This window comes from Schistocerca cancellata, chromosome 1, assembly GCF_023864275.1.
Source record: "Schistocerca cancellata isolate TAMUIC-IGC-003103 chromosome 1, iqSchCanc2.1, whole genome shotgun sequence".
Classification (NCBI taxonomy): domain Eukaryota; kingdom Metazoa; phylum Arthropoda; class Insecta; order Orthoptera; family Acrididae; genus Schistocerca; species Schistocerca cancellata.
In genome coordinates, this window is record NC_064626.1 from 562,422,775 (window position 1) to 562,445,066 (window position 22,292).

The window sequence follows — 22,292 nt, forward strand, 5'->3', positions numbered from 1 at the left end:
TTTGTATCAGCATGATAATGCACCCTGTCATAAAGCAGAATCTGTGAGGTAACGGTTTTTGAACAATACCATTCCTGAAATGGACTCGACTGCCCAGAATCCTGAACTGAACCTTTGGGATGAGTCAGAACATTGGCTTTGTACCAGACCCCAGTGTACCACATTGCTACCTCCTGTGGTTTTGGCTATTGCGAAAGAATTGACTAATATTGCTACACAGACATTCAGACACCACTTTGAAACTATCCCTAGCAGAGTTAAAGCTGTCATAAAAGTGAACTACTAATGCGCAGCATGTGAATGTTCACCAATAGGTCTTGGACCCTTCTGATCACATATTGTATGATGTGCAACCTATAAACAACTACATGCCAAGTTTGACAGGTATTATTATTATTATTATTATTATTATTATTAACATCATCATCATCATTATCATTACTACTTGAATATTCTGCGTTGCTCTGATATGTATTTATTTCAGTTTTATTAGTCCATCCCTCCACTCCTCTCTCTCGCTCTCCTTCCCCCATCCCATTCTCTCTCCACTTTCTTAAGCCATGCTCTCTGTCCATCTGGCCTCGTCTCTGTCCATCTGCTACTCCCCCCTCTCTCTGTCCATCTGCTACTCCCCATGTCTCTGTCTGCCTGCTACTCCCCCTCTCTCTGCCCATCTGCTACTCCTCCCTCTCTCTGTCCATCTGCTACTCCCCCTCTCTCTGTCCATCTGCTACTCCCTTTCTCTTTGCCTGCCACTCCCCCATCTCTCTGTCTGCCTGCTACTCCTCCTCTCTCCGTCCATCTGCTACTCCCCCCTCTCTCTGTCCATCTGCTACTCCTCTTCTCTCTGCCTGCCTGCCACTCCCCCATCTCTCTGTCTGCCTGCTACTCCCCTTCCCTCTGCCCATCTGCTACTCCCCCTCTCTCTGTCCATCTGCTACTCCCCTTCTCTCTGCCTGCCTGCCACTCCCCCATCTCTCTGTCTGCCTGCTACTCCTCCTCTCTCCGTCCATCTGCTACTCCCCCCTCTCTCTGTCCATCTGCTACTCCTCTTCTCTCTGCCTGCCTGCCACTCCCCCATCTCTCTGTCTGCCTGCTACTCCCCTTCTCTCTGCCCATCTGCTACTCCCCCTCTCTCTGTCCATCTGCTACTCCCCTTCTCTCTGCCTGCCTGCCACTCCCCCATCTCTTTGTCTGCCTGCTACTCCTCCTCTCTCTGCCCATCTGCTACTCCCCCCTCTCTCTGTCCATCTGCTACTCCTCTTCTCTCTGCCTGCCTGCCACTCCCCCATCTCTCTGTCTGCCTGCTACTCCCCTTCTCTCTGCCCATCTGCTACTCCCCCTCTCTCTGTCCATCTGCTACTCCCCTTCTCTCTGCCTGCCTGCCACTCCCCCATCTCTCTGTCTGCCTGCTACTCCTCCTTTCGCAATAGCCAAAACCTCAGGAGGTAGCAATGTGGTACACTGGGGTCTGCTACTCCCCCCCTCTCTGTCCATCTGCTACTCCCCCTGTCTCTGTCTGCCTGCTACTCCCCCTCTCTCTGCCCATCTGCTACTCCTCCCTCTCTCTGTCCATCTGCTACTCCCCCTCTCTCTGCCCATCTGCTACTCCCCCTCTCTCTGTCCATCTGCTATTCCCCTTCTCTCTGTCTGCCTGCTACTCGCCCATCTCTCTGTTTGCCTGCTACTCCCCCTCTCTCTGCCCATCTGCTACTCCCCCTCTCTCTGTCCATCTGCTACTCCTCTTCTCTCTTCCTGCCTGCCACTCCCCCATCTCTCTGTCTGCCTGCTACTCCCCCTCTCTCTGCCCATCTGCTACTCCCTCTCTCTCTGTCCATCTGCTATTCCCCTTCTCTCTGCCTGCCTGCCACTCCCCTATCTCTTTGTCTGCCTGCTACTCCTCCTCTCTCTGCCCATCTGCTACTCCCCCTCTCTCTGTCCATCTGCTACTCCCCCTCCCTCTGTCCATCTGCTACTCCCCCTCTCTCTGTCCATCTGTTACTCCCCCCTCTCTCTGGACATCAGCTACTCCCCATCTCTCGGCCATCTCCTCCTCCTCCTCTCTCTGTCCATCTCCTCCTCTTTCCTTTCTGTGCCTATCCCACCTTCTCCCCTCTCCCTGGGCACCTCCTCTTCTTTTTTTTTCTCTGTCCATCTCCTCCCCTCTCTCTCTTTGTATCTGCTCCTTCAATAATACCTCCTGAGCTACAGTCGAGCATTTCCTCATAAACCACACATTTCTCTACTCAGTGCCATATGGTGTTGATGTTACTGGGCAGTGAAAGACAGGAAAAGACTAATCTGAACTCAATCGCGCTATATTCAGCAGCATATGTGGATACTGTCTATTAAATATGTTGCGAATAGGGTTAGTAGCATTGAAGCAATAAATGAAACGTCATGATATCATGACGTCATACCTGATGTGTGTGTTTTACTGAATGTATAATGAAAATGTAGTAAGCGCAATATCTTTTTTCCTTTCATAATTTTGTGGGGGTTGTCAGCAAGAGTCACTTTCGTAATGGTGTGACATTATGTGTAAGGTTGGTTAGAAGTCAATGAGTTCTCTCATTCTGAAATACTCTATACGGTCAATCTGGGTAACTTTTTATCAGTGAGGGTATCTTTGCATCCCTTACCACTTTTGCTTATTTTGTACTAAAAGTAAGAGTTTTCTTATCTTTGTGACTTCTAGTTAGTATTTCAGTTGTCTTTAGTTGTCTTTTCAACTTCCTACAAGCTCTTAGACTTTTGATTATCCTTTAATTGCGTTGGCCATGAAGAGAGCTTCTGCCGACAGTGATTTAAGCTGAACAATGCCAGGGCGACAGAAATACCTTGAGATCTCAAAGCAAAACTGCTCTCCTTTCTTTATACTTCTCATTAACATTTGGTTTCCTTCTGGCGTGATCTAAATTTATCCACAGCATTAGGCCTACAGATAGTTTTCTAAGACTGGTCTAAAGCTACCGAGAATGGCAGTGTAACTTTGAACCAGTATTAAAATTAAAATTTTACTCTAATAGTGGATAGCTAGCAAACAGCTTCGCCTTTCGAAGCACTTGGTAACAATAGATGTAAAATGTTACAATGTCTATCGCAATACGTAATTTATTTTGTAGCCAATATTTTCAAAAAATGGTTTAAAGATGTGAAACGTTACTCCGTTTGACTGTAGTGCGCTTGATAGCTACACATTATGCATCGTGTACATTATGCAACAAATAGTGTGGAAATATGGAACAGACACATTGAAAATTCGATAAGGATGGACTGTCTAAGCGTTGTAATCATTGCTTTGAATCGTGTCATGTAGCACGTATCAACCAAAAACAGCATTTTCACGAATATAATAAAGGTCAAAAGTCAAAGAGTAAATAGCTTTAACACAGAGTAAATATTTTTCCATAATTCGCGTATTATTCTTCAAATCAATAAGTATCTAGTTCTGCACACTTTCTAAAGTAGCTTTTGTTCTTCCTCAAGGTTCAAGCTACCTCCTTAGCAAGTTCCATCGATATCAGCTCAGCAGGTTCAACAAATGGTAAAAATCATGAAAAGAAGTATCAATAATGGCAAAAAAGTCCAACACCGAAAACATAGCGATCAAGACAGCGTATCGGTTACTACATTAGACTTGTAATTTAAGATTTCCTTAAATCGCCCGAAGAAGACCAGCTCGATTCCTTCAAAAGCCGCTTCACTGCCTACATGTTATCCTTCTGAGCTTACACTGTTTACAATCACCTCAATGGCGAGCGGATGTTATCAACAGCGAATTAAGACCATAGAACCTTCAGCTAATCGATACACTTTGCCAGCGGAGAACTGGTATACACGTCGGCTGTGTTCTACTTTAGAGAAATGTCAGTGTGAGGAGGATACACGTTATGTCATCTACAGCTGTGGGAAGCGCTGAGAATTGCTTCACTGCAACTTTCACCTGCAGCAACGCGAACCACACACCGCTCTCTTCCCTGTAATTTTGTGCACTTTGTTTTTCCGCCACGGTCAGGTGAGTGTTTCTTAAGCCAGTAACCACAACGCTGTTTCGTCAGACTGCGCTGGGCAGTAGATTTTGCACGAGTGCTTTCTACCAGAGTAATTACGGACGGGTAAAAGCGGAGCTGCCCTCAAAGGTCAGTAAGAGGTGCAAATGACGGCGCCCAGCTGTAGGGGCGTGGAGCGACGGAGACTGCTGTGTTCCAGGACACAAGAAGGCCGCTGCATGCTCTGAAAAAGAGGCCGGGGGATGGCAACTCATCGTGCAGATGGCCTTCCTCACAACGAAACAAAGAGGGTCACTTATATCTGTTCGGCGCCACTGTCCCTAATTCTGTGTACGCTCCTACAAAACTTTCGTGCTTTGAGAGAGGTATACATAAAGGGGAATCTCTGCCTACGCAAGTTAGTCGATTTGACTCCCAGGGACTAGAGTGTGTCATTCCGTCCCGTATAGCTTCAAATGAAAAAGTAGATTATCTAGATTTTCGATAGTCGTTCGAAGCTGTACCACACTGTTGACTATTAACCGAGAAATGATCATTTGGAGAATCTTTGCAAATATGTGATTGGTTCGAGGAGTTTTGACTAAGAATACAGGACATTGTAGAGCTCGACTAATGCGCATAAAGGAACTGCTGCGAAAGATGTACCCCTATATGAGGTGGAGTGGGGGGGGGGAGGGGGAGATGGAGGAGCAGGGATGATAACACCTTTTTTCCGTGGGAGGAGGAAGGTGAGAAACTACCGAAATACTGTGTTTACCAGTCGCTAAACATAGTATGGTTCAAATATCTCTAAGCACCATGGGACTTAACATCTGAGGTCATCAGTCGCCTAGACTTAGAACTACTTAAATCTAACTAACATAAGGACATCGCACACATCCATGCCCGAGGCAGGATTCGAACTTGCGACCGTAGCAGACGCATGGTTCCGGACTGAAGTGCCTAGAACCGCTAGGCCACAGCGACCGGCTGCCAAACATAGTAAAACGGACCACTTTACACTAGGTGCTGCCCACCACCTTCAATGAATTAAGTGAGAGAGTATACTGTGTATAAATAAAAACTGAAGTCCGGCCGAACAGGTCTCGGAAGGCCCAATGGTACCGGCCGACCGCCGTGTCATCCGCAGCCGACAGGCGTCATTGGATGCGGATATGGTGCGAAATGTGGTCAGCACATCGCTCTCCCGGCCGTTGTCAATTTACGTGACCAGAGCCGCCACTTCTTAGTCTAGTAATTCCTCAGCTGGCCTCACAAGGGCTCAGTGCACCCCGCTTGCCAACAGCGCTCGGTATACTCGGACGGTCACCCATCATAGTGCTAGCCAAGCCCGATAGCGCTTAACTTCGGTGATGTGACGGGAACTTGATACTTTGTATAAGATTAGTACGTTTTTCCCTGTAAGGAAGAAATATTAAAGGACTTGAGTAATTTTTTTAAAATTTACTTACCTAGTGATTTTTGGAAATGGTTGGAAACACGAGATAAATAGTTGAGAACTGAATGTACTCGCTTCTGGAAACTTTCAGAACCCAGAGCAATATGGTATTTTGTCTTGCGAGGGGAATAATAGTGAATAGTGAAACTGCTTTGAGATTTCACGACAAATGACACTGGGAATACTTGCCGCTAATCCGTATTCGTTACGTATTACATGTTCAAGATGCAAAGAGCTGTATGGGGATGGGGTGTTGGGATATGGCGGGGGTGTGGAGGGGAGTGGGGGAGAGGGCTGTCTTTCCCCAGTTACCAGTGTAGAGTGTGTCCTAGGGAAGCTCAGTATGATCTTTAATGTTCTAAGCTATCCGTCTCTGTAGATCACTGGTCAATGTCTCTGACTGCTATGTGGAGGAGCCGGATTCAATTCCTGGCACTGTCATGGGTCTTTGCTTAGCGGGAAGACTGGAACCGAGTGCCTTCTGATGCCAGCTGAGGAGCTACTCCAGTTAGATGTAGCGACTTCAAAGTCTGGGAAGCTGACAACGGCCGGGAGAGCGGTTTGCTGACCCCACGCACTACCGTCCCGTACCCGAAAGACGTCATCGGCAGAGGATAGTACTGAATGGCCCGACAGAGCCAGTAGACAGAGCTTTAGCTTTTTTTAAGTGTTCTCAATACGTATAAAATATTTGTGAGATAGTCAGCATCACTATAAGAATGTTTACCGACGTCGTCGTTTTCCACAGAAAACTATCGTCGCTGTTTGATCATGGGGACAGAATGACTTAGACAGTACTTCCACTATGTGTACCGAATGGTAACTGTCTTTAAAAGTAGGCGAGTGCAAGCCAATCACCATTAAAAAAGAAAGAAGCCGACTGTTACAAAGTTAATGGTAAATTCTTGGAGCCCGTTACATCGTTTAAATATCTGGATGTAATACAAACAAGTGATAGGCAGGCGCCACCTGAAATACCTGCTCGTGCGTGACTGCCAAACAACGGGGACCGAGCAAAGCTGTAAGCATCAACTTACACAGGATGAATAATTAAAACAGCCTGACAACCGTCTTCGGCGTTTCCAAAAAGCGAGAATGTCTATAGACAACTATTCAAAATGAGTCTGAAGAAAACAGAATGGCTCAGGAGTCTATCCTGAAGACAAGTCGGGCAAAATACACTGATGAGCCAAAGAAACTGGTACACATGCCTAATATCATGTAGAGCCCCTACGAGCGCGCATAAGTGCCGCAACACGACGTGGCACGGACAAGACTAATGTCTGAAGTAGCGCTGGAGAGAACTGACCCCATAAATCCTGCAGGGCCGTCCGTATATCCGTAAGAGTACGAAGTGGTGGAGATCTCTTCTGAACAGCACGTTGCAAGGCATCCCAGAAAAGCTCAATAATGTACATGTCTGGTGAGTTTGGTGGCCATCCGAAGTGTTCCTGGAGCAAACTCTGTAGCAATTCTGGACGTGTGGGGTGTCGCATTGTCTTGTTGGAATTGCCCAAGTCCGTCGGAATGCACAAGGGACACGAATGGATGCAGGTGATCACACAGGATGCTTACATACGTGTCACCTGTCAGAGTCGTATCTAGAGGTATCAAGGGTCCCCATATCACTCCAACTGCACATGCCCCGTACCATTACAGAGCTTCTACCAGTTTGAATATTCCCCCGCTGACATGCAGGATCCATGGATTCATGAAGTTGTCTCCATACCCGTACACGTCCATCCGCTCGATACAATCTGAAACGAGACTCGTCCGACCAGGCAACACGTTTCCAATCATAAGAGTCCAATGTCGGTGTTGATGGGCCCAGCGAGGCGTAAAGCTCTGTGTCGTGCAGTTGTCAAGGGTACACGAGTGGACCTTCGGCTCCAAAAGCCCATATCGATGGTGTTTCGTTGAAAGATTCGTACGCTGACACTCGTTGGTGGCCCAGCGTTGAAATCTGCAGTAATTTGCGGAAGTGTCGCACTTCTGTCACGCTGAACGATTGTCTTCAGTCGTCGTTGGTCCCGTTATTGCAAAATCTTTTTCCGGCCGCAGCCATGTCGGGGATTTGATGTTTTTACAGATTCCTGATATTTACTCGTGAAATGGTCGTACGGAAAATCCCTACTTCTTCGCTATCTCGGAGAAGCTGTATCCCATCATTCGTACGCCGAACATAACACCACATTCAAACTCACTTAAATGTTGATAACCTGCCATTGTGGCAGCATAACCGATCTAACAACTGCGCCAGACACTTGTTGTCTTATATAGGCGTTGCCGACCGCAGCACGGTATTCTACCTGTTTACGTGTCTCTGTATTTGAATTCCCAATGCCTATCCGAGTTTCTTTGGCGCTTCAGTGTAGTAAGGTCCTTTAACTGTGTGATTCAGTATTAAAAGATCATCGTGTTAAACTTAACCAAGTAACGTGCAACTGCATGTTAACATTCCCTTACATTAAAACGTTAACTCAAAGATCCTGATCAATGTAAGCAGGTGTTGTACTCTACGTGCTGATAGAAGAAGGCTTTTACGTCACATGACAAAGTGATCTAAACGGCAAACAGGTCATTTCAAGACTAAGCTAAATCACGAAAGAACCTGATCACATCCACACTATTGGAGCCCTCTATCAGGTGACTTCTGGCTCTAGCCAAGTGTATATAGGCGAAACTAGGAGCACAATAAAGGAACGGGTTAAAATCCACTGAACGCCACATGCCTTTAAAAACAATACTAGGTAGTGCAACATCAGGAGAACGGTGGCCAGGATATATTATACCTGTATGATGGAACCACTTCGATCACAGTAGTCTGGCACTTTTATGTCTTTAATGCACCATATATAAATTAAATTACAGGCCAATTTCAGCCTTAGGGCATTTAAAAAGGTTGCAATCTAATACTAACCGCATAGCGAACAGGTAAAAACAGATCTCAACATCGTATGAGTGCTAGTCGAGGAATACATTTACAATACAGCCCTAGAAGCGGTAAAAATATCTAAGAACGAAAGTAGTTTGAATAGAGACTTAGTGGCTTCTCGCCACCAGGAAAGTGAATGTCCGGCCACGGTTCGCGAGGAATACAAACTACCGGGAAGCCATATCTGCCACACAACAATATTTTGGTAAAAATTCCCCCCTCTCCTTTTCTGCCTGTGTTCACTAATTATCCACTGACGATGGCAACTGAAAAACTTTAGCCCAATAGCTCCACTTTTTCATAACAAATGCAGGAAAATACCCCCGTTATAAGTGAACGTGGCACTGATATTTGACAGTATTTAACTTACTGGGGCCACCAGATAATCATAAGGAAGTTTTTAGCAGATGAGTCGAAGCGACGACTGCGTAAGAAGAAATCTGAACAGAAGCACGACGCTGTCTGACAACCAGAACAACGCAACACAACATCGCTCATGTGAAAGAAACACCAAAGAAATATCCGAAAAAATTATACTTAGTACTTACAAGCTATATGTCGTGCACGAATTAAAGTTCCAGACCAATATATGAGTGTTAGGTCCCCGGCACAAATCCGCCCGATGGACTTGTGTCGAGGTCCGGTGAGCTGGCCAGTCTGTGGATGGTTTTTAGGCGGTTTTCCATCTGCCTCGGCGAATGCGGGCTGGTTCCCTTTATTCCGCCTCAGCTACACTATGTCGGCGATTACTGCGAAAGAAGTTCTCCACATGCACGTACACCACCATTACTCTACCACGCAAACATGGGCGTTACACTCGCCTGGTGTGAGACGTTCTCTGGGGGGGGGGGGGGGGGTCCACCGGGGGCCGAACGCACAATAAGCCTGAAAGAGTGGTTCGGCGTGGGGTGGCAGAGGAGTGAAGTGGACTGCGGTAGTCGTCGTGGGGTTGTGGACTACTGCGGCTGCGGCTGGGACGGAGCCTCTCCGTCGTTTCTAGGCCCCTGGTTAACATAAAATACAATACAATACAATATATGAGTGTTGAGTTACACCAGTTGCTTCTCAAAGAATTGGTATTGTGACATTAAGTTTTTCTTTTTTTTTAACTGGTGTCTTATTCAGCCTGTCCATCTAAATGAAAGTCACAGAGCATGCTCAGTTATGCATCAGAAAATTCTGTAACGGCCTTTACATTATGTCAGGGTCGATTATTAGTGCGGAATTTATGGGTCAGTTTTATTTTCGCCATACCGTATAACTTAAAGTACATTATCTTGTGATAGTACCTGTACACCTATTAGTGGACACCTTCATGGTGGCTTCAGTTCTGCTCGCAACATTTGCGAATGATGTGCCCGAATGTCTGTGGAGGAACGCCGGTCCATTCTTCCTTAAAAGCCGAAACGAGAGAAGGTAGAGATGCTGTATGGTGGCGTCTGGAGCGAAGTCGACGCTCTAACCATACCGAAGCTGTTCCGTTGATTTTAATCGGGACTGTGGGCAGGCCTATCCACTTTCTGAATGCTTTTGTCCACATATCATTGCCTGAAAAACACTGCTTTGTGACAGGGAGCACAGTCATGCTGATACAGTCATTCTTTCACATTTAGCTTTTTTGTAAGCAAAAGAAGGGGACCACACCCTAACCACGAAAAACATTCCCATACCTTAACACTACCTTCTCCGTATTTCACTGTTAGCATTACACATGATGGCAGGTAAGGTTCTACAGGTACCCACCAAAACCCAGCTTTAACATCGGATTCTCTGCCTCGTGATGACTGGGTGTTGTGTGATGTCCTTAGGTTAGTTAGATTTAAGTAGTTCTAAGTTCTAGGGGACTGATGACCTCAGAAGTTAAGTCCCATAGTGCTCAACGCCATTTGAACCATTTGATCTCTACTACATCATCTTCCTCATCGCTTCCTTACATCATTGCGTCATAAAATGTGGTACCTTGTGGCAGAGTAACATGTTCCAGCAGAGAGCGAACATCATAGTTTACCTTCTTAATCTTCCGGGACTTATCTGGTTTATTTTGAGCATTGTCATATGCCCATTATAATGCTTGTAGTGCCACTCCTCTCTTCAAAATTGACTGGGGATGATAAGTGTTGTGACAGTGTCTGACGAACTTCAGTGCATAACGTCGCCAACAGTCTATCTGGACAGCTTTAGAAGGGCTGAAATGACCCTGATGCAGTTTATTACTGAACTGACCTCCAATGACTAGTCCACGTTCCAAGTGCATCCTGTTGTTGCTGCTTCTCTGCTGACAACACAGTACTCACCGCTCCCTTTCATATTGGCGGGTCCGCCTGTCGTGACATCTGGTGGTCCGTTCCGTATTACGTAAGGGTACCCGGATACTTTTGGTCAGATAGTGCATACATCCTTGTTCGTGTCACACTCAGTTGTTGTGTATCATTTCCCGGTACGTCAGCCGGCCGATGTGGCCGAGCGGTTCTAGGCGCTTCAGTCTGGAACCGCGCGACCGCTATGGTCTCAGGTACGTATCCTGCCTCGGGCATGGATGTGTGTGATGTCCTTAGGTTAGTTAGGTTTAAGCAGTTCTAAGTTCTAGGAGACTGATGACCTCAGATGTTAAGTCACGTACTGCTCAGAGCCATTTGAACCAGCCGCTTCGTCATTCCAGAAGTCGTTTACCAAAATGGTTGAGATTACGCAGTTGCACTGTTGCGCTCTGCGTCTACATCTGCATGTTTACTCCACAGGCCACCGCGCGGTGCGTTGGGCAGCACACTTCCAGTACCATTCTCACTTCCCTTCTGCCCTGTTCCACTCTCAAATGGTGCAAGGGAAGAACGATCCTTGGTAAGCCTCGGTATGAGCTCTAATTTCTCATATTTTTTCGTCATAGTCATTTAGTGAGATTTGAATGGGAGGAATAAATACGTTGAGCGCGTCTTCCTAGAATCTACGCTCTCGCTGGGGATTTTAACACTGAACTTCTGCGTGATGCACAGCATCACTCGGTTGCCAAACGAACCCACTATGAAACACTCCGCTCTTCACTGAATCTTCTCTATCTCCCTCATAATTCTGCGGATTGGTCGAAAGAAGTATTTAGTAAATCACTCAATTCATGAATGAGTTACATTTCCTCAGGGTTCGCCCAGTATATCTCAGTCTCGGATCTGGTTTTCCTACTGCATCTCCTCACTCGGTTACCAAACGAACCCACTATGAAACACTCCGCTCTTCACTGAATCTTCTCTATCTCCCTCATAATTCTGCGGATTGGTCGAAAGAAGTATTTAGTAAATCACTCAATTCATGAATGAGTTACATTTCCTCAGGGTTCGCCCAGTATATCTCAGTCTCGGATCTGGTTTTCCTACTGCAAGTTTCACATGGTCGTCTCCTACAGTCCACTGGAGACGGGTACGCCAGATTATTACTCCTAGGCATTTTACGCTCGCTACTGTTTTCAGCGATTTATCGATAACTGTGTAATCGAGAACTTGTCTCTCTCACCTCTAATTTGTCCACAACACGTTACACTAATTTTAGTTGAGTCACTATATCAGGGTCCTCCAAACTGTGCTCCTGGGGCGCTAGCGCCCGCGATCGCCCGACGCCAGCGCCCCGGGAGAATTCGTATGTTGTTGCAGTGGCCGAGCCGTATCGCTTAGCTGACCGTGCGATCCTCCCGCAGTGCCTCGCCATGACACTGCACGCGCGCTTCGTACGAAAGACAGACCGCAGCGCCACCATCGGTCAAAAGCATTGATACTACACAAAGCCGTTAGTCAACAGTCGTTAGGTTACAGCGGATCGAGATGGAATGTCAACAGCAACAGGAAAAAAAAAGCGGCGCGTCCGCACCATTTAAACCCGATTGGGAAATTAATTTCTTTTGTACTGCAGTCGAAAATCATGCCAAATGTTTAGTATGTCATCGGAACCTCATTTATTTAAAAAAAGTACTCGTTTGAACGGCGCTTTAATACCTCTCACAGATATCAGTTCGAAAATTTGTCGCAAGAGGAACACCAGTCAAAGCTTGAAGAACCGAAACAAAATTTCAAGCAGCGTTACACTGAAGTATTTCCTATCGTGTGACTCTTTATTATTTATAAAGATGATAAATGAAACTATATTTTATAATATGATATGTCACTTAGCAATGTGCCAGTTATCGGATATCAGATTGTCAGCAACAAGGAACATTCCTTTACGGTTAATTTTTATATTTGGGTTGCATTAAATCGCACAGCACAGACATAAGAAAAAAATTCAGGTGCGTTATTTTTTGCCACTTTCTAAAAAGCAGCCACAAACGCTCTCTCGGACAGCAAAGCGTCATTACGAGTCATCCTTTGTTTTTGTGCATTTGTGTTTTGATGGATGGGAAAACATATGTTGTAGCTACATCTATGTTTTCAATTCATTAAGACGCAAATATTCCAACAGATAAAAATTTATTTTGTGATTACATTTCGCTGTCTTTGCTAGCGTCGATGAACGCTTTCCTGGGGAACTGGGGGGAAAACTCACCTTAGACCAATCTTTTTTTGTTAGTTTTTGTTTGGGTTTCAATGAATGAAACAATTAATTGTTAAAATGATAAAGGTGTTTTAAAAACAGGATTGTACAAAATTAATTGTAAGGTTTTTTTGCCGTGGTACGGGCAGGAAATAGATGGGCAAAGTTTTCGCGTAAATTACAAATGCTCGCTGAGAATTGCGAAAGCAGGGAAACCCTTTGCGGCTGGGAATCTCATCAAGGACTGCCTGGTCGACTCGGAGGCTTGTATTTGCCCAGCAGACCTCACGGAAAGAATTGCTCTTTCGCCTCAAACTATTGCCTCAGATATGTAGCAGCAATTAATGGAGAGACCGGCAAACTTCGTTTCATTTTCTATCGTTCTTGACGAGTCCACAGACGTTGCGGACATATCTCAGCTCCTCATATTCATTATGGGTGTCGACGAAAATCTGTGTGTCACAGTAGAATTTCTCGACCTTATGTCATTAAAAGACGCAACCACGGGTTTGGATATTTTTCTGGCCGTGGAAAATATGTCCGAGTCAACGGGTTTAAAATGGGAACGCGTTACCAGTGTAACAACGGATGGAGCCCCCGCGCAACGAAGTGTATGTACTGGATTCCTGGGTTACGTCAGGTCAAAAATGGCTGAAGTCGGCTGTCCCTTATTCGCAGCTGTCCATTGTCAGATACACCAGGTGGCACTTTGTGCGAAGATTGTCAACAAAAAATGTAATGGACACATCTTTTTTAGCATGGACTCACACATCGCCAATGTCGTAACGGAACATCCGGACATCCCCTACCACGCCGAAGTAAGATGGCTGAATAGAGGGAGGGGTGCTTCATCGGTTTTACTACTTGAGGGACGAAATCAATACCTTTTTGGAAATGAAAGGACGTCCAGTAGAATACTTCGAGATCCTAAGGGGGTGGTGAATTTGCCTTTTTAAAGTGATATAACTGGTTATTTAAATACTTAGAACATTTCACTCCAAGGCGAGAATCACACTGTTGTTATTTTGTGCAACGATTCAAGCATTTAAAAAAAAGTATTTTGTGGGAAAAATAGTTGTGCGAGGACAATTGTCGACACTTCCCTGCATAAGACAGCGTTAAAGAAGATGTCGATTTTTCGGATTATGTTCAAATCGTTTGCGAATTACAAGAAGAGTTTGAAAACAGATTTTTGGAGACAAGCGAGATTCAATATATATTTGTTCACCCGTGTTCCCTTCGGGCTGAGGACGTCTGACAAGTGTTCCAACTAGAGCTGATTGACCTGCAGTGCGATATCAGCCTGAAGGACCGATATTTTATGTGTAAAAATTTGGATGACTTCCACAGCTATTTTCCACGAGAGAAGTATCCTCTTTTACACAAGCACACGGCCGAACTTCTCTCAATGTTTTATGAGCGCTTTCTCGCTTTTAAAACTTGCTAAAAATAAGAACCATTCACTACTTAGCGATAAAAATTTTACTAATTCTTTGAGGCTAGCAGTCCCCCGGAATATTGTACCAAACCTAGACAAAATCATTTCCTCGAAAAAGAAAAACGTGTATAATGTTAATAGTCTATTGACTGTAAGGATTAAAGGTCTATATGAACTTAATACTATTTTTTAAATAAGTGTCCAAACTTGGCCAATTAAAATTATTGCGTACAAAACAGCAAACTAAGGATCCGATGTCTTAACTCTAAAAAGGGATACAAAAAGCTGTAGCACGAAGTACAACTAAAAATAATTACCTGTAACTAATACCAGTAAGAATGAGACGCTATATCCCTTACGTAAAATTATTTCTAAAATAGAACAACTATGACACTTCCTTGGGTGGCTCAGTTGGTAGAGCACTTGCCCGCGAAAGGCAAAGGTCCCGAGTTCGCGTCTCGGTCCGGGACACAGTTTTAATCTGCCAAGAAGTTTCATATCAGTGCACACTCCGCTGCAGAGTGAAAATCTCATTCTGGAAACATCCCCCATACTGTGGCCTTGCCATGTCTCCGCAATATCCTTTCTTTCAGGAGTGCTAGTTCTGCAAGGTTCGCAGGACAGCTTCTGTAAAGTTTGGAAGGTAGGAGACGAGGTACTGGCAGAAGTAAAACTGTGGGGACGGGGCGTCAGTGGTGCTTGGGTAGCTCAGTTGGTAGAGCACTTGCCCGCGAAAGGCAAAGGTCCCGAGTTCGAGTCTCGGTCCACCACACAGTTTTAATCTGCCAGGAAGTTTCATATCAGTGCACACTCCGCTGCAGAGTGAAAATCTCATTCTGGAAACATCCCCCAGGCTGTAGCCTTGCCATGTCTCCGAAATATCCTTTCTTTCACGAGTGCTAGTTCTGCAAGGTTCGCAAGAGAGCTTCTGTAAAGTTTGGAAGATAGGAGACGAGGTACTGGCAGAAGTAAAGCTGTTGGGACGGGGCGTCAGTGGTGCTTGGGTAGCTCAGTTGGTAGAGCACTTGCCCGCAAAGGCTAAGGTCCCGAGTTCGAATCTCGGTCCACCACACAGTTTTAATCTGCCGGGAAGTTTCATATCAGCGCACACTCCGCTGCAGAGTGAAAATCTCATTCTGGAAACATCCCCCATACTGTGGCCTTGCCATGTCTCCGTAATATCCTTTCTTTCAGGAGTGCTAGTTCTGCAAGGTTCGCAAGAGAGCTTCTGTAAAGTTTGGAAGGTAGGAGACGAGGTACTGGCAGAAGTAAAGCTGTGGGGACGGGGCGTCAGTGGTGCTTGGGTAGCTCAGTTGGTAGAGCACTTGCCCCCGAAAGGCAAAGGTCCCGAGTTCGAGTCTCGGTCCGGTACACGGTTTTAATCTGCCAGGAAGTTTCATATCAGCGCACACTCCGCTGCAGAGCGAAAATCTCATTCTGGAAACATCCCGCATACTGTGACATTGCCATGTCTCCGAAATATCCTTTCTTTCACGAGTGCTAGTTCTGCAAGGTTCGCAAGAGAGCTTCTGTAAAGTTTGGAAGGTAGGAGACGAGGTACTGGCAGAAGTAAAGCTGTGGGGACGGGGCGTCAGTGGTGCTTGGGTAGCTCAGTTGGTAGCCGGCACGGTAGCTCAGCGTGTTCTGTCGGAGAGCCGGTTGGCCTCTGTAATACAAAACTGAGTGGAAGGATCAACCACCGAACTTGAACAGGATGTCTTGCGACGTCCGCAACGACCAAACACAACGATCAATAACGGAAAAAAAAGTTGGTAGAGCACTTGCCCCCGAAAGGCAAAGGTCCCGAGTTCGAATCTCGGTCCAGCACACAGTTTTAATCTGCCAGGAAGTTTCATATCAGCGCACACTCCGCTGCAGTGTGAAAATCTCATTCTGGATCTATGACACTAGTTCATTTAAGGAATTGATATATTTTACAGAAGACGCCTACTACACATATGACGAGTGTGCATGTGCAATACTAATAGAATCAACTTGTGAGTCAGAAAACTACTAAGTTGTTCTTCGATTCTTGTTTTGGATATTGCGTTCTGAAGCTTTGATTAGTAATTCTGCCACACGAACGCTAATTGTTACCTAAACATTAAATGGTTTGCTTGTTTTACCGCTCATCGACCACTTTTACAGAGCTGCGCTTCCTCTGTTATTTTGTTTACGTTGGATCTCACCGCGGGACAGACCAGAGCAGGGGAGTTCTGTGTCGTCTCTCTCCCTCCTATGGCGTCACTAACGACACACGGTCGCGGACGGGGCGCTGAACTACACTGCCTTGCGCCCGCGGAGACTGCACTACATAATGCGTCGACTCTCTCCCTATTTTGTTACGTACACTAGGTGTTTCACAATTCCTATTACAATATTCTAGTAATTGATGAAGGGACTTAGTATGTAAAAATTTAGTAACACGTACCGGAAAATGTACCGTTTGGACACAAAATAAATGTGAAGATCGGATCACTTTCAAATATCCCTCTTCACGTTACACGCACCGCGGAGACAATAATCTCTGACCTTTGTGTTCTTATAACATGGCACTTCCAATAATAGGTCAAACCACTCTCGATTACAGATGTATGTCAATTTGCGAAATTTTTGAAAGTGGACGTGCTCACATTAAACAGTTTTGGTATCTGGTTCTCAGCTGATTTTATGTGTCATCTTTGGTTCTCTTCGGAGTGTGATTGATGTCTCTGGATTTTCCTGTACGAATAAACCTGAAACTTTCAAGGACTGTAAAAGTTCGGTGGATCACTAACTACGAAATAATAAAGGTTCACACTTTTAACTTCTGTATTCTTGAACACTTAAAATACCTGGTCGACGTATAAAACTTCTGTTTGCTCTCAAGGGGTTCAAACTGCATACAGAATGTCTCTCTTCTTTACAGACAGCATAATAAGACTGCCTCTTACAACTATTCTTCCCGCCAAACAAGAAAGGACAGCAATTACATTTCTAGGTAAAGAATCTAATTATTTACATAATTGGCAAAGACAGTGTTGAAATTAACTTGTAGTCTTTACGTAAGGATTAACAAAATTTATTGGAAGCATTGCAAATGAGTTTACATAATTCACAGTTATGTTTTTATTGACAACGAACGCAAGCAGTAACGTGCAAAATACATTTACGTACATTTTTGTGAGGTTATTGTCTTACAAATAAAATTATCGATACCCAACCACAACACCACTACCATACGTAACATGCTTACTCCAATGCCAGCCTCTACGGTTCATAATATCCCATGACTCACCTAGCAACAAGTTGAAGTAGAGGAACAGCGGTGTTGTCTGAAATGTAATTCAGTGAAACTCTAATACAAAGAAGTCTGAGACCAGAAGCTCTTACGCAAGAGTAAATAGATACTCATAAATCGTAAGAAAGATAAAAGTAAATCTTTAACCCACATCCTATACTTTCGACTGATGTAAACACTGCATTGCGCTACAAATGGTTGTATGCAACATTACAGATGTATATTCAAACGGCTCAAAACAAAATTATTGTAGGGAATCGAATAATTACTGTAATAATTATCATCTTAGTAGGACACTGAAGATGCCCAAACAAAAAAAAAAAAAAAGAAAAAAAATTGATTTACAAGCAATAGTTGTTACCTATGAGATAAGGATCGATCAAGCTAGTGATAAGACATTTTCTCCTTTTGTTAGTATTACATCATTTAATCAGTCAATACTTTCTACTAACTAGGCAATAGGTATTCAGCGTACTTCAGGATGAATGGGAGCATGGTGAATAGCTATCGTCGAGTTTTTGGAAGAACTGATAATTCATTCATGATTCATTCGCATGTCGTGTTCTGTAAATGCCGTTGTGAAGGAGAACCTTCGATGATAAGGAAAGAGTGAAGTTATACGTGGCTACTTCAAAAAATAAGTTACATATTATTATGGCAGTCCAAGTAACTTTTTCTGGATGCTGCACTAGACTTCAAAGTGACGCAGATACATGGCAACACTTTTCAACATAGTCACCAAGTCTCTGTGAACAACGGGCGGAAAATCCTGCCAGTCGTTCAATCCCTCGATTATAGAAATCCCTTCATGGATACGGAACTGTTCGAGGGCAACTGTGTGAACGTCTTCATCGTTGGAAAATCCCCCTCCCCCCTCACGCCAGGTGTTCTTACAGCTCGCCCAAAAGATGGAAACCGCATGGCACAAAATCTGGACTTCCCGATCTGCATACCGTGCGATGTGGCGCTGTGGTTGGCACACTGGACTCTCATTCGGGAGGACGACGGTTCAAACCTATGCTCGGCACATCCTTATTTAGGTTTTCCGTGATTTGCCTAAATCGCTTGAGGAAAATGCCGGGATGATCCCTTCGAAAGGGCACAGCCAATTTCCTTCCCTATCTTTCCCCAATCCGAGCTCGTGCTCTGTCTCTAATGACCTCGTTGTCGACGCGGCGTTAAATGCAAACATCCTCCTCCGCTCTCCTCCCGATCAACACCACCCACGCACTCTTGGCACCATTTTGCTACAGCTGTAAGCGACACTGCATTTGGTCGATGTACCGCAAGACTTTCAAGGAGAATCTTTGTGCAGTTTAAGCGTTTTCGCCCGTACTTCAGCTTTCGAGTTCGTTTCCAGTTACTGCCAGATTGCACTCCCACCTTACGATGCACTATTCCGTACCGCAGTAGACTTGTGTCTGGAGACAATGCGTTACACTTGTTGTGGTATAGTCTCAGCGTGGAAAGACATGTGTAACGACTTCGTACATTCCCTGCGTACATGAACTGCAGGTAGCTTCTTTTGGGTATGCCACCAATAAATTATGACAAGTACTATTTGCTTTAGGAGAACAGCAACTGCTGTACTTAGAAACAAACCTCTGCTCTTCGTGTTAAACCATTCAACTGTTGTTCTTCATACTACTTCGTAATAAGCATTTGCGTGACTTTACTGTTTTCAGATACCTTCACCTCCTGCGTATGTAATAAAAAGATGTTAACAACCGTTTATATCTTTAGGTCGAAATATTCTTATATGTTATAGGAGCGAGTAATAAGGTACATATTTGTTTTTTTTTTCAGTATTCTGGGACTTCCACTTTCCTGCCCGATGTTTACTAGGAAACTTTTATAGACGTTTGTCCCAGAATATAGAACTCCATTGTGAATCCAAGACGAGAACGCATTGTCTGTATGAACATTACTGTGAATTTTATAGTTCATCATAAATTCACTTGCACTGCCACAGAGTCGCCGCTCTAGTTTGTCCATAAGATGCTCGTAGGGGTTTAGGTCGAGTCTTGGAGCAGGCCAGTCAGTAGGTCCACGTGACTTTCCTCCAGCAGCGACGAATTGGTCTTTATTTGTATGCAGGAGTGTTCTCACCTGATACAGAATAAAGGCAGTTTCTACAAAGTGAGGAAGACGCTACCGTCTCGAATGTTTTTATAAACACCTGCCTCTACTTGTCAACCAATCTGAAACCAATGGTCCGAGCCAAACACAGGGCAGGCAGCCGTGCCGCCACAAGACGTCACCGAATTTTACAGTCATCACACACATACATTGATATAAACACAGCTGTCAAAGCATTCGCTAGAGTTATACACACCGATCACGTTGCCTCGTCATCTCATAAATTCTGCATCCGCTGCTCCACACACCAATTACGGCGTTGTTTGCACTGTTCTAAGCGACGCTGTTGATTCTTGTGATGAGTGACTTCCTGGCAGCTCCACGACCATGAATACCGATTAATGTCGCCCCTCAGCGGATAATTGTGTCACTGACCTCTATAGGTACACCAGCTGCAGCACAAGTCCTCAACTACGTCTGTTCGTATGATAGACATTAGAGCTCCTTGATCCTTCCAGTGCGCCCCGTTACTGAATCATTAAAGCGCTGTCTTCCGCACGGCCTTGTTCCGTTATTTACAACGTCGCAGCTTACGAACTCTTTTCCTCCTATAGCTTTGTTCACGTTCGACTCCACCTCCGTATCCGAGGTTAAGAAAGCCCTCCTGTGCGGAGGTAGCCCCATCGAATCCCGGAGGAGGTAGAAATGTTCGCCGCCAGTATTTGACCGGCAAGCGGAGGAGAGGCGGTAGTATGAAGTTCCTTATCACCTGACTTTGCGCCATTGTCCTGGATTAAATTCCAGACCTCACCGTAATCTCTCTTACAGTGTGGGTAGTATGTAACACGGATGGTGGTGTAGGGACGTCAAACTTGAAGCCCCCCACCTTCCCACCACTCACCCTCACCCCACCATCTCCTTTCTATTCGAGAAGGGTAGACCAGATTTCAGTATCATATTTCATCTTCTCCCTCCTTAAGACTGACACTAACCACAACACTCATACTTCGACAAGGGAAGGCGCAGTTGTGCGCAAGAAAAGAGAGGCCTTCAAATTAGAAATCTTTACCTGCCCTTTTCGCTGGAAAGAAGGAACTGTCTAGCAGCACACTTACAGAAAGTCCTGTGATACTGATCAGCATATCTCTGTATACTTTACAACCCTATCTACATTAAATGTCGGAGGGTACATTTGACCAATATTATCTACATCTACATCTACATCTATACTCCGCAAGCCACCTGACGGTGTGTGGCGAAGGGTACTTTGAGTACCTCTATTGGTTCTCCCTTCTATTCCAGTCTGGTACAGTTCGTGGAAAGAAAGATTGTCGGTATACCTCTAGGGGGGCCCTAATCTCTCTGATTTTATCCTCATGGTCTCTTCGCGAGATATACGTAGGAGGGAGCAATATACTGCTTGACTACTCGGTGAAGGTATGTTCTCGAAACTTCAACAAAAGCCCGTACCGAGCTACTGAGCGTCTCTCCTGCAGAGTCTTCCACTGGAGTTTATCTATCATCTCCGTAACGCTTTCCCGATTACTAAATGATCCTGCAACGAAGCGCGCTGCTCTCCGTTGGATCTTCTCTATCTCCTCTATCAACTCCATCTGGTACGGATCCCACACTGGTGAGCAATATTCAAGCAGTGGGCGAACAAGTGTACTGTAACCTACTTCCTTTGTTTTCGGATTGCATTTCCTTAGGATTCTTCCAATGAATCTCAGTCTGGCATCTGCTTTACCGACGATCAACTTTATATGATCATTCCATTTTAAATCACTCCTAATTCCTACTCCCAGATAATTTATGAAATCAACTGCTTCCAGTTGCTGACCTGCTATATTGTAGCTAAATGATAAAGGATCTTTCTTTCTATGTATTCGCAGTACATTACACTTGTCTACATTGAGATTCAGTCGCCATTCCCTGCACCATGCGTCAATTCGTTGCAGATCCTCCTGCATTTCAGTACAATTTTCCATTGTTACAACCTCTCGATATACCACAGCATCATCCGCAAAAAGCCTCAGTGAACTTCCGATGTTATCCACAAGGTCATTTATGTATATTGTGAATAGCAACGGTCCTACGACACTCCCCTGCGGCACACTTGAAATCACTCTTACTTCGGAAGACTTCTCTCCATTGAGAATGACATGCTGCGTTCTGTTATCCAGGAACTCTTCAATTCAATCACACAATTGGTCTGATAGTCCATATGCTCTTACTTTGTTCATTAAACGACTGTGGGGAGCTGTATCAAACGCCTTGCGGAAGTCAAGAAACACGGCATCTACCTGGGAACCCGTGTCTATGGCCCTCTGAGTCTCGTGGACGAATAGCGCGAGCTGGGTTTCACACGATCGTCTTTTTCGAAACCCATGCTGATTCCTACAGAGTAGATTTCTAGTTTCCAGAAAAGTCATTATACTCAAATATAACACGTCTTGCAAAATTCTGGTCGTGCGGTAGCGTTCTCGCTTCCCACGCCCGGGTTCCCGTGTTCGATTCCCGGCGGAGTCATGGATTTTCTCTGCCTCGTGATGACTGGGTGTTGTGTGATGTCCTTAGGTTAGTTAGGTTTAAGTAGT

At 45.0% G+C, this 22,292-nt stretch overlaps 1 non-coding gene across 1 annotated transcript; it reads left to right on the plus strand.

Moving 5' to 3' along the window:
- Positions 1 to 15,633: 15,633 nt before the first annotated feature.
- Trnas-cga (transfer RNA serine (anticodon CGA)) lies at positions 15,634 to 15,708 on the plus strand. Its single transcript has one exon. It is a non-coding gene; the product is annotated as a tRNA-Ser (tRNA).
- The last annotated feature ends 6,584 nt before the right edge of the window (positions 15,709 to 22,292 follow it).